General features: G+C 44.2%; 1 protein-coding gene across 3 annotated transcripts in view; it reads right to left on the reverse strand.

Moving 5' to 3' along the window:
• The window catches only part of EIF3G (eukaryotic translation initiation factor 3 subunit G), a 767140-nt gene that overhangs the window by 345973 nt on the left and 410125 nt on the right, over nt 1–11042 (reverse strand). Inside the window, exon 12 of one of the 3 annotated variants that reach the window (XM_049642452.1) lies at nt 7643–7653. The exons of the other annotated variants lie outside the window; for them this stretch is intronic. The gene's annotated coding sequence lies outside the window, so the exon portion shown is untranslated. Of the gene's footprint in view, nt 1–7642; nt 7654–11042 lie in introns of those variants that run through there. 3 annotated transcript variants of the gene reach the window in all.

Below are 11042 nucleotides of genomic sequence, written 5' to 3' on the forward strand. Positions count from 1 at the left end.
CTGGGGCGCTCAGTCAGTTAAGTGTCCAACTTAGCTCAGGTCATGATCTCATGATTCATGAGTTCCAGCCCCGTGTCAGGCTCTGTGCTGACGGCTCAGTGCCTGGAGCCTGCTTTGGATTCTGTGTCTCCCTCTCTCTCTGCCCCTCCCCCACTCGTGCTCTCCCTCTCAAAAATAAATAAAAACATTTTTAAACATTTACAAATATAAATAAATAAAATGGAGTCCCTTCAGCTTCCCTACCTCATAGGTATTTGAGTGAACATCATTGGAACTGACTTTTGGGGTCAGAGGTGCAGCAGCTTGGGGAGAGAGGTAAGCCTGCCTGCTTGGTCCCCCACTAAGCAGCTCTGGACCCTGTAAGACTTCTGGGCCCAAGAAGGAAAAGGGGAGAAGTGCCTAAGTCTGGACCAAGGGTGGGCTGCCTCTGACCCCATCATGGGCTGTAGCGAGAGGAGGTCCCCATGGCCAACTGGTGTTTCGGGATAGTCTGAGACTAGACAAGTCCCTAGGAATTGCTACAACAGGTTCATATGCCCATAAGGCAGGGATGGCAGGTCTCCTAAGCACAGTTGGGGGAGGTGCCTTTGTCCACAGCCAGCAGGCTTTAGCTGTAGTCCCACTCAGATCTACTGTCTAGGATGGCATTCCAGCCCCTCCCCAGAGGGCCATTGAGACCCCCAACTCTTGGGCCCAGCCAGCCAAAACATTAAAGTAACTAAAGTCAAAGAAGTTTATACCCTTGCCTTTCCCAGGAGCCCAAAGAATGTGGCTGTTTTACTGAAAAAATGTTCTGAACCATGAGATGGGTGTTGCGTCCTGCTTACCACAACTTCATACCACCCAGAGGAGGAAAGAGCCCAGGCTCCTGGGGGAGATGAGACAGGACAGAGTGAAGGATCCTGGGGGGGGGAAAAAAATGACTGACATTCTCTGCTAGAAAAAAAATGCAGTGTCACCACTGTAAGAACGAAGACATTTTATCCTCCACTTTGCCAGTGACCATCCAAAAACTTGTAAAAGACCAAAAGGCAAAAGGGGAAGGCAAAAAAAAAAAAAAAAAAAAAAAGGGTTGACTCTTGGAGGAAGTAATTCAAATCATCCCTCTCCTTAAGGGCCTAGCCCTTTCCCCAGCCCCAGGAAATGAATACCTTGGGAGGAGGATTAACAAAAAGGGCAGGAACCAGCTTAACTGTTAAAATCGGGCACTTTGGCTACAAGATTCTGTCCTGGGTGTTCCAGACAATCACCTTTTCCCATGATTAGAATGGGACCTGCTGAGCCACCCTCATGAAATGAGCCTAAAGCTTTTTGCTGTTGGTGGGCACCAGCTGTTAAGAACCAGTTAACCAGTGGAGGTTGGTGGTCAATATGCTGCAGTAATTACTGGCCAAGCAAAGGCGCTGAAAGGGTACAGATTCCTGCTATTTCACCTTTTAATTCCCTGGTCGGCCTGTGCTTAGAGCCACTAAGCAGCAATGAGGCTGACGGTCGACTAGAGTTAAACATGATTATTCCCTTCATTAGAGCACCCCTCCCAGATATCACCGCCTAGATGGATGACATTTGATTTGAAGTTCTACATTTGGCTAAAATGTTCTGTTGTGTAAACGTTTCACAGGAGAGACAGGCAAGTACCCGGGAAGTAGAACTCATGCCTTCAGACTACACAGATAACATCATTTTGGCATACTCCCCGGGGGCAGGGTGGGGAGGTTCCTCTACAGGCGGACACAAAGACCATCAACTTTAACCTGTACTCTTTGTGCCACTTCCCCTTAGCTGAAGAGCCCAATCTAGACTGCGACCAAGCAGTTTTACTACGTTCTGCACTTCTGTTCTGAATGGGGCAGGGCAAAAAACACCCTTACCTCCTCAGAACCTAAGAGGCAATGAGAAACTGTCCTCTGACAGTTTCCCAGGGGAGGTAAGTGGGAGGTGGCCTCATAGTAGCTCCTTACTTCCAGGCCTCCCATCCCTCATGTTCTGGGAAGATCGCAGGGCATTCTGCCAACACTCACATTTGCCACAGTCAGGCCCTTTGCCTGCATGGCCTATGTGGATAGATACAAAGTCTCAAGGACACTGTGGCAGAGCCATTTCTCTACAACTCTGGCCCCTGATTTTTCATGTATCTAGCCAAGAATTCTTTGTAGATGCTTTGTGCGGTAGGCAGAATAATGCCCCTGCCAAAGATGTCCATGCCCTAATCCCCAGAACCTGTGAATATATTCCTTTGTATGCCAAAGGGGACTATGCAGGTGTGGCTAAATTAAGGTTCTTGAGATGGGGGGGGGGCACCCCAGGTTATTAAGGTGGGCTGAGTGTAATCACAGGGACCTTTCTAAGCAAAAGTGGGAGGCAGTAGGGTCAGAGTCAGAGGAAGAGATGTGAGAATGGAAGCAGTGATCAGAGTGATTTATGGCCACAAGCCAGGGAATGGAGAGAGCCTCTGGATGCTGGAAAGGCAGGGAAATGAATTCTCCCCTACAGCCTACAGAAAAAACACAGCCTGTGGATACCCTGAATGTAGCCCAGTGAGACCCATTTCAGATGCCTGACCTTCACAATTACGAGACCGTACATTTGTTTTGTTTTAAGCTACTAAGTTTCTGGTAACTTGTTACAGCAGCAAGAGGAGACTAACACAGATTTTGTAATTAACTGTAGCCATAGGGGCTTATACCAAATTGATTCTGTTCTTTTAGGGAACTTCAGACAAGACTGACCAGGACCATGACTCCCGGCAGGGTAATGAGGGGTACATGGCTTCAGCTAGGCTCCCCATGCAGACCCAAGCCAATGAAATCAGTAAGCCGGGTGCAGCAAGATGTGTCAGCGGTGAAACATATCCTGCTTCAGCTGGCCAGCAGGAGGTCCAGGGTAACACAGTTGTTCATTACCACTCACACTAGAGTGTTTAGAACATTGTCATCACCTGTGGGAAATGTACAAAATAAGCCAATAATAATAGGATGAGGCCAAAGGGAATCATATAGTGTCCAGAAAGTTAATTTTGTGCTGTTAATTCAAGTTCAATATCAAGGGAACTGCTTTTCCCTGGAGGTTCTTTGAAGTGTCTAAATGTCTTCATTTCAGAGGTTATCTTGAGGCACAGAGAGAAAGTTTATGGATTGACACCTTGTTAAAGTTCATTACAATTCAGCATCCTCATTTTGCTGCAATTAAACTCACATTTCCCTGTTTCCAGAAATCCTGGAGACCAAAACATTGGCCAGATCTCATAAAGATTTGTTTCCCTACAGAGTTTCTGTTTGGGATGGTGAAAAATTTTTGGAGATGGACAGTGGGGATCGTCGGACAACTTTCTAAATGTACTGAATGCCACTGAGTTGTACACTAAAAGATGGCTAAAGTGGTTAATTTTATGTATATTTTACTGCATTTTAAAAACGTTTGTTGTCCTTCACGGTCTTATCTCATTGTGTGCATTTTTCTCTGACCAGTGTGTTGGCTACACACACTCTTTCTGATCTCCCAAGTAGGAGCAAAGGGAGGAGCTGGGGACAGTTTACGAAGGTTTTTTTGGGAATAGCAGAGAATTGTAATTTGGGACAAGGAACCTACAGCAAAAACCATAGGCTAGTCCAACAAAGAGGAGGAACATTATTTTATGGAGCAGGAGAAAGTTGGGAGGGGTTGTTTCCAACGGGTCCATTGGAGAAAAGGAAGAGTTCAGGTTGATAATGGTTTCTCATTGGCTAAATTGCTGGGGTAGTCTATTTCTTGTAGGAGATGTGCATCTGTTGGGGGCTGTAATTTCCTATTGCAGTTCTTCTTTGGTGGGGGGGCCTATAATTGATAATTCTTACTGTGATTAAGGAGTGGTACCCTGTGAGAGTTCCCCCTCTGGCCTCCTGACTGCATTTTAGTAAGGTTCCTTTTCCCACAAGACAAAGTTTCTGAGAATAAATTACAATTCTGTCAGACCAGCAGGTTCACTACCTAGTCCATGACATATCCCTGGGAAGCAAATCCCTGAAGCCAAGAAAAATTACAGCCATCCAAAATTCCCTCCCCTTTCACTAAAAGATAATGTAGAGGATTCCTAAGACTTATTGTAGACCGTCCATTGCCAACTTAATGATTTATCTGCCTCCTTCTAGGAAATGACTAATGACACCCTTGAAGCTCTGCCATGGGAGGTCACTGTAGCGTTAGCCTTAAGGCCAACTCAAGGCTAATAATAGGGAGAACTCTCCCACTCTGGGTCTCCCAAATGATAAGCCGTTTCCTTTTAGTTGGTACCTGAAAGGGATGGCCAAACTCTTAAAACTTTTTAACTCAAAATCATAATGGAAATCAGAGGCTCATTAGGCATAACAGTTGCTCTCCTAACCCGGTAAAGAAGACATGTAGCTTCAGCCGCACATCTAGACAAGACATTTCATTTAAACTTAGGTCACCTCTTCACCTCCAGTGTAGTGTCAGAGACTTCAGACTGAGATGCTGTAGCGTTTCTCCCTCTTGCCTCAAGTGTAGTTTGCAGCTCCCTTCACAAACAGGAGGCTGAACTACATTGAAAAAATGAATCACGCATAGTGCCATAGGAAAAGGTCAAGTGCAGCTATGTAGCGATTGTATTCATGATCTCCGCGGGGAACGTGCAGGCACAGTTGTGCAATGAAGAGGACGGTTCACGTATGCACCAAAATTTGAAAGCAACTGTCATCCAGGTAAGCCGGGTAAGAGCACCGCGCCGGCCCAGGACCACAACCCCACCTTCCGCTCCAGCTCCTTCCGAGCGGCTCCCCGCCTCCCGGCAGGAGGAAAACTCCCTCTCTCAGCGAGCGGGCGCGAGAAGAGGCGTCGGCGCGGCCCGCCCAGCTTCCGAGGCCCCGCCCCTCGCGCCCTTTGCGGAGACCGGAAAAGCGCGTGCGCGGGGCGGCGGCCATCTTGGCCGCGCGCCACTCCCGCGTCGGAGGGAGAGTCATTGCTTGTCGCCGCCCGGCCTCTGAGTGGATACGTAGGAAGGGGGGAGCCCAAGAGAGAGGCGCGGAGTCAAAAGCCCCTTCCTCCGAGAGCCCGGGCCGGCTGGGCCCCCGAGGCGGGGAGCAGCCCCGGGGGGGGGGGGCGTGGGAGCCAGGCCTTTCCTGGTCGCGGCGACTCCGGCCCCGACGTCGCCGCCCCCCCAGCGTGGCTGTTGTGTCGCATCCTGGCGGGCACGCGGTGCTCTTGGCGTTGTCAGTTATCGACGTTAAACGCCTTGAGTGAGTGAATTCGCGTTAAATTAGAAAACTCCGCGCGGCAGAGCCTTGCAAATGCCCGAAGCTTCGACTGTAGCAGTTAGAGAGCAAAGACGCGGCGGGCCGGTGGCCGTTAGCTGGAATTGAATTCACCCTAAGTAGGGTGAAGTTTTGACAGGTAGGTTTTTCTTTCGGGTGTCCGTGTAGAAATTCTTCCTTAAAATCTGCAGCGCCACTATAACGAACATCCGTGGAACCTTCATCCACGTTCGCTAATTGTTAAGATTTTGTCTCTAGTCCTGTGTATTCTTAACGAATGAGCCATTTAATGGTAAATTGCAGACATTCGCTTCACCTTTTAATCGTAAGCATGCATCCTCTGAGAATCAGGACAGTCTTCTAACATCAAAACTCCCCTGTCCGTCCAAGAAAGTAGACTTTCTCCAGTTTTCCGAAAGTATCTATTACAGTTGTCGGGGTTTTTGAAGCTAGAACCCGAACAAGATTGCAAAATGCACATTGCATTTTGCTTTAGCTCTCTCGTCCCTAAAACTGTTGCCTGCATTTAAAACTGAAATTAATTTTGGTTCTTGAAGGCTCCAGGAAAGTTATATCGTAAAATGTTGGCATTCAGATACGATGTTGTTCTGTTACGGTTTTATTTAATTATCTAATTAACTTGACTGTTCCTTGTAAAGTGGTCGTTGGGTCTAGAGCCGTACTGTCTCATAGAAATATAACGTGAGGTACAGATGTAATTTTTTATAATTCTTAATAGCCAAGTGAAAACTTTAAATGTACCTGGGAAATAATTTCTAATATGTTTTATTTAACCCAATTTATCCAGCTGTCAGTTTCAAATTAGTGGAATTAATGACAAATGCAGCTAATAGGGAATGCTTAATGAGAAATTTTATGTTTCTTTTGTAATAAGTTGCTGGAATCTGGCGTGTATGCGGATCTCCGTGTGGATGCTGAATTTTCATTGGGAATTCTTGATCTGTTTTTAGCTTTTACTGTTTTACTGTTGAAAAAGGTCTCCAAACTGAGATTGTTGGAACATACTGAAAAGTTTTTTTTTTTTTTAAGTAACTGAATCAATTTTATTTCTAAAATGTAATTAAAAGTAAATAAAGTTGAGAATGTAGCTTCTCAGTCACACTAGCCACCTTACATGTTCATGGTAGCCACAGAGAACCCCCCAGTGGCTCCTGGGTTAGACGGCAAGTTTAGACACTGGAACGTTTCTGTGTACTTTGTATTGTATGCCATTCAGGAAGCACGTCCCATTATGAGGGATGAGAAGCATTTAGTCAAGGTGCCCTTCTGGCTCATACAGGCACACTTTTTTTTTTTTTTTTTTTTTTTTTTTTTTTTGGTAATCCTTGGGTAATACTTGGCAACAGAGGGATATTCTGTTCCCCAACAGCCTTTCATCTAAGGGTTTCAACATCACTTGTCAATCTTTGCCTCAACCTATTTTTACATGGTGGGCGTGGGGGGGGGGTTACAAAGTGATGTTTTTGCTAATTGTGTCAATCCTTCTCCATTCTTTAGCTGAGCAGCTTTCCTTCCCCACTTCCCCTGCCCTCTATACTTTTTTTTCTTTTTGGAGTATCACAACATATTCTTGGGCTTTTCTTTCATTCACTATTTTATAATCAATTCCTGTCATTTATTTTGATGCTCCAGCTGTCCCACATTTGCCTTTTGAATCAGTGTCCCTTCAACATGAATCCTATTAGTCTTTAAACACAACCCTATTAGTCTTTAAGTGTAAAACAAAGCCTCAGTTCACTTTGTACTTTCTTGTTACAAACCTGTAACCAATGATTTCTCCAAAAAGCCTGGTTCCTTTTAGACACCAAGGTTGGTGTGATACATGGGCTTGGTGCTACTTGGGTATAATCATGCCTAGGCCTTTCAGTGGATATCTAAAACGCATGTTTCCTTACTTGTAAGTTCGTACTCATATTCCCAGTAAAAATTTAATATGGGATTTTTTTTGTTTGCTTTCTCTTATTTTATACTCGTACCTCTTCTGTTATAATAAACACTAGTATTAATATATTGTTTTATGCTACAGTATGTGTATAGTGGTTTCAAAAAGTGTAATACCAATGTTACTATCAACTGTAGACTTACTCAGTAAACTATTAAATTTATTTGCATTTCTTTTTGTCCTTATAGTTTATATTAAGGATATAAAGTTCAGAGTACTCTGCTCAAATATTTGCATGTACTCTGAGTCTTTTCTCTGCATGGTTAGGTGATCAATTTGATACACTTCAGAGGTGAAGGCAAATTGCAGCTGAGAGGCTATTTAAATAGGCACTGAACAGCAGAAACATGTTAGCCCACTCTGTAAGAGCAAAATATTTACTGGTTGTTGATTGGATGGAGCCAGGATTTTTAATAATATTGAATGTTGGGTACGGGGGCCCTGATTGGATGGAACCACAGTGTTACAGTTCTCGTAATACATCATAAGGCACCTTTTATTTTCTCCAGGTTTAAGAAGAGGCAAAATTGGGCTGTCAAATGGAAAAGTTGTTGCAGATAATCACCCCTTTATTAATTAGGTTTTATATCATGAGTTTCCCCCCTTGAAGACCCTCTTTTAAATTACATTGGTCCTATTAACTATTTTACCTGGGGGTCCATGGGATTACATTTTAATAAGCCAAACCATGACTGCTAAAGATTGAATTTTAATTTATCATTCATTATGTTAGAGCATCTGTCTAATATGGAATGTTTTTAGGGCACTGGGTATTATGACTAGGGGAGATTTAGGCAAGGTGTTCAAGAAAAAAATATTCAGTGACATTTGTTAAAGATGGTAAGGCAAACTTTTCTTAGGAGCATTGAGATAGGTGTAGGAGTCACTGCAATGGGAATTTACAGCGTGGGTGAGAGCTCGGGCTCTACTCCGACTGAGTACCGCATAAGTGGAAATCTATAGCCAGGGACCAGAATCTATAGCCAGGTTAATGAATAGAAAATTACTAAGAGGAAACATCTGAGGTAAGGGGGATTCTGGCTAAAATGACCTAACAGGGTTCTTACTGAAGACAGATCAGCGGGTGCCTGGGTGGCTCAGTCAGTTAAGTATCTGACCCTTGATTTTGGCTCAGGTCAAACCTCACAGTTTCATGGGTTCAAGCCCTGCATCGGGCTCTGCGCTAGCAGCGTGGAACCTGCTTGAGATTCATTCTCTCCCCCCGCCCCCCTGCCAGTCCTCCACCCATGCTGTCTCTGTCTCAAAAGAAATAAACTTAAAAACAAAAGACAGGGGGACGTGGGTGAATCAGTTGGTTAAGCATCTGACTTCAGCTCAGGTCATGATCTCACCCCGGTCAGGCTGTGTGCTGACAGCTGGGAGCCTGGAGCCTGCTTCAGATTTTAACTGCCTCTCCCTGCCCTTCCTCTTGTGTGTGTGTGTGCCCGCACCTGCGCTGTCTGTGTGTCTGTCTCTCTCTGTCCTATAAATAAACATTAAAAATAAATAATAAATAAAAGAGTGATCAGACATCACCTGGGAAATGGTAGAGGATTAGGAACTTGATCAGATATTGAGGGTGATCATGTAATTAAACTGACTTAATTAGGGTTCTTGCTAAAACTAGATTTTACAAGGAAGTGCACAGATAGTCCTAGGACACTGAATGGCAAATGCTAGACACAAATTAATGCACACCATATGATTTGATATGAAGTTCAAAAACAGGCAGAATTACAGTTTTACAAGGCACAATAGTGCTTCCATTTGGAGAGGAGAAAGGAGTAATTTAGATGAGGCATATGAGTGCTTCGGGTCAAGAAATTCATGATAGTGTACTGTACACTTATAATTCTGAACTTGTTTGAATGTATAATTCAAAATGTTTGAAAAAGGAACTCAACTATAATTTCTAAATGTTTGAAAGGACCAACAAAATGAACATAAAGCATAGGTAAAGAAGGAATAAAAAAGGCAAAATTTAATGGAAAAAAAAAGGTGAGGTTTTTTCAAAAAATTAATACATAAATAAACTTTGGGCAAAGTCTGATTTAGCACTCCACCTATTCCATCCATCTTATACCTGTAAGACCTAGGGGAGAGGGTCACATCTTTTATGTGAGGGTTTCTAAGCTGATTGATTCCCCATTGAAGTAGAGCAGTATTTGAAATGTATTCTGAGTTTATTTTTGTTTGAATTATGCTAGTGCTTTAGATCAAAAGTTGAATCTCACTTTTTAGGCAAGTCAGATGTTAGTTTTCAAGAGTTTTCTGAAAAATGATTGTTTTCCTGTTCTGTCTTTATCTTTCCCAGAGCTAGTCCTAAGTTTGATAAGAAAAATCCTGGGGCGCCTGGGTGGCTCAGTCGGTTAAGCGTCTGACTTCAGCTCAGGTCACCATCTCGCGGTCCGTGAGTTCGAGCCCCGCGTCGGGCTCTGGGCTGACGGCTCGGAGCCTGGAGCCCGTTTCAGATTCTGTGTCTCCCTCTCTCTCTGCCCCTCCCCTGTTCATGCTCTGTCTCTCTCTGTCTCAAAAATAAAATAAAACGTTAAAAAAAAAAAAAAAAAAAAAAGAAAAATCCTTGGGTGTATGTGTATGTGTTGGGGGAGGCAGAGGATAATATTCCTCATCTGTTCATATTTTTTCCCTAGCACTTATCACCAGCTGATAGAATACAAATTTATGTGTTTATTATCTGCTTGGCCCTTGGAAAGTGATAAAAAATCTAAGGTATGGGGCATTTTCTGTTCACTGCTCTCTCCTCATTGCCTACTGTGTTACTTGCAAAGAGAAGGACCTTCAAGATACTTGCATAATGAATGAAGGCATAGGCTGATGTAAGGATTTGAAGGCAACTGGGGCTAGGTGGTTTTGCCAGCTGGATGAGCTCAAAGATGTCTGAATTAAATAAACCATTTGTGCTGGGGATCCTCAAGAACACCCTTATGCTCTGCAATGCAGTAGAATGCACAAGACTCCTGCTGTTAAACCCGTTATGGTTTATTACAACCAAAGGATACAGATGAGAATCAGCAAAGGGATAAGTAAGACACACAGGATTAATTCCAGGACAAACCAGGCACAAGCGTCCAGGTGTCTTTTCCCAGTGCAGTCAAATGGGCATTGCTTACTATTCCTAGTAATAATAAATTACCGAGGAAGCTCACCTGATACAGTAGGCTGTTCAGTTGGGCTGTGGTAACAAAAATATCGATTGGGTGGCTTGTCAACAACAGAAATTTCTCACAGTTCTGAAGGCTGGGAAAACCAAGATCAAGATGCCCGCAGATTTGGTGTCAGGTTAGGACCTACTTACTGATTAATGAAGGCAGTCTTCTCACTGTCATCACATGGCAGAAGGGGCAAGGTAGCTCTTTGGGGTCTCTCACAAAGGCACTAATCCTGTAATTACCTCTCAGAGTCTTCACCTCCACAAACTGTCACACTGGGGATTAGGTTTCAATATATGAAGATGCAGGGAGGTGCAAACATTCAATCTATAGCACCTGAGCTCTGGTGTCCTAAGGTTTTATCGTGGGTCAGTCCTGTAGGCCTACACCACCTGCGTGACTGACTTCAGCCACTTAGGCTTCAGCGCCCAAAGCCTCAGGCGTATAAAAACATGTTTAACCATAAATCACGTTGTTAGCATAAACTACCTGGTCAGACTGGTATCGTGTGACCCAAGGCCTCAGGCATACAAAAACATTCTTACCAGGCAGGGTAGTCCATGGACGTCTCCCACAAGCCCAGCCTAGAGTAGGTCTGAAGACAGGCCTTTCTCAGGAAAGTGCAGGATTTGAGCAACCCAGACCTGGGTTAATCATTTCTTG

Source organism: Panthera uncia, chromosome A2 (genome assembly GCF_023721935.1).
Source record: "Panthera uncia isolate 11264 chromosome A2, Puncia_PCG_1.0, whole genome shotgun sequence".
NCBI classification, from domain to species: domain Eukaryota; kingdom Metazoa; phylum Chordata; class Mammalia; order Carnivora; family Felidae; genus Panthera; species Panthera uncia.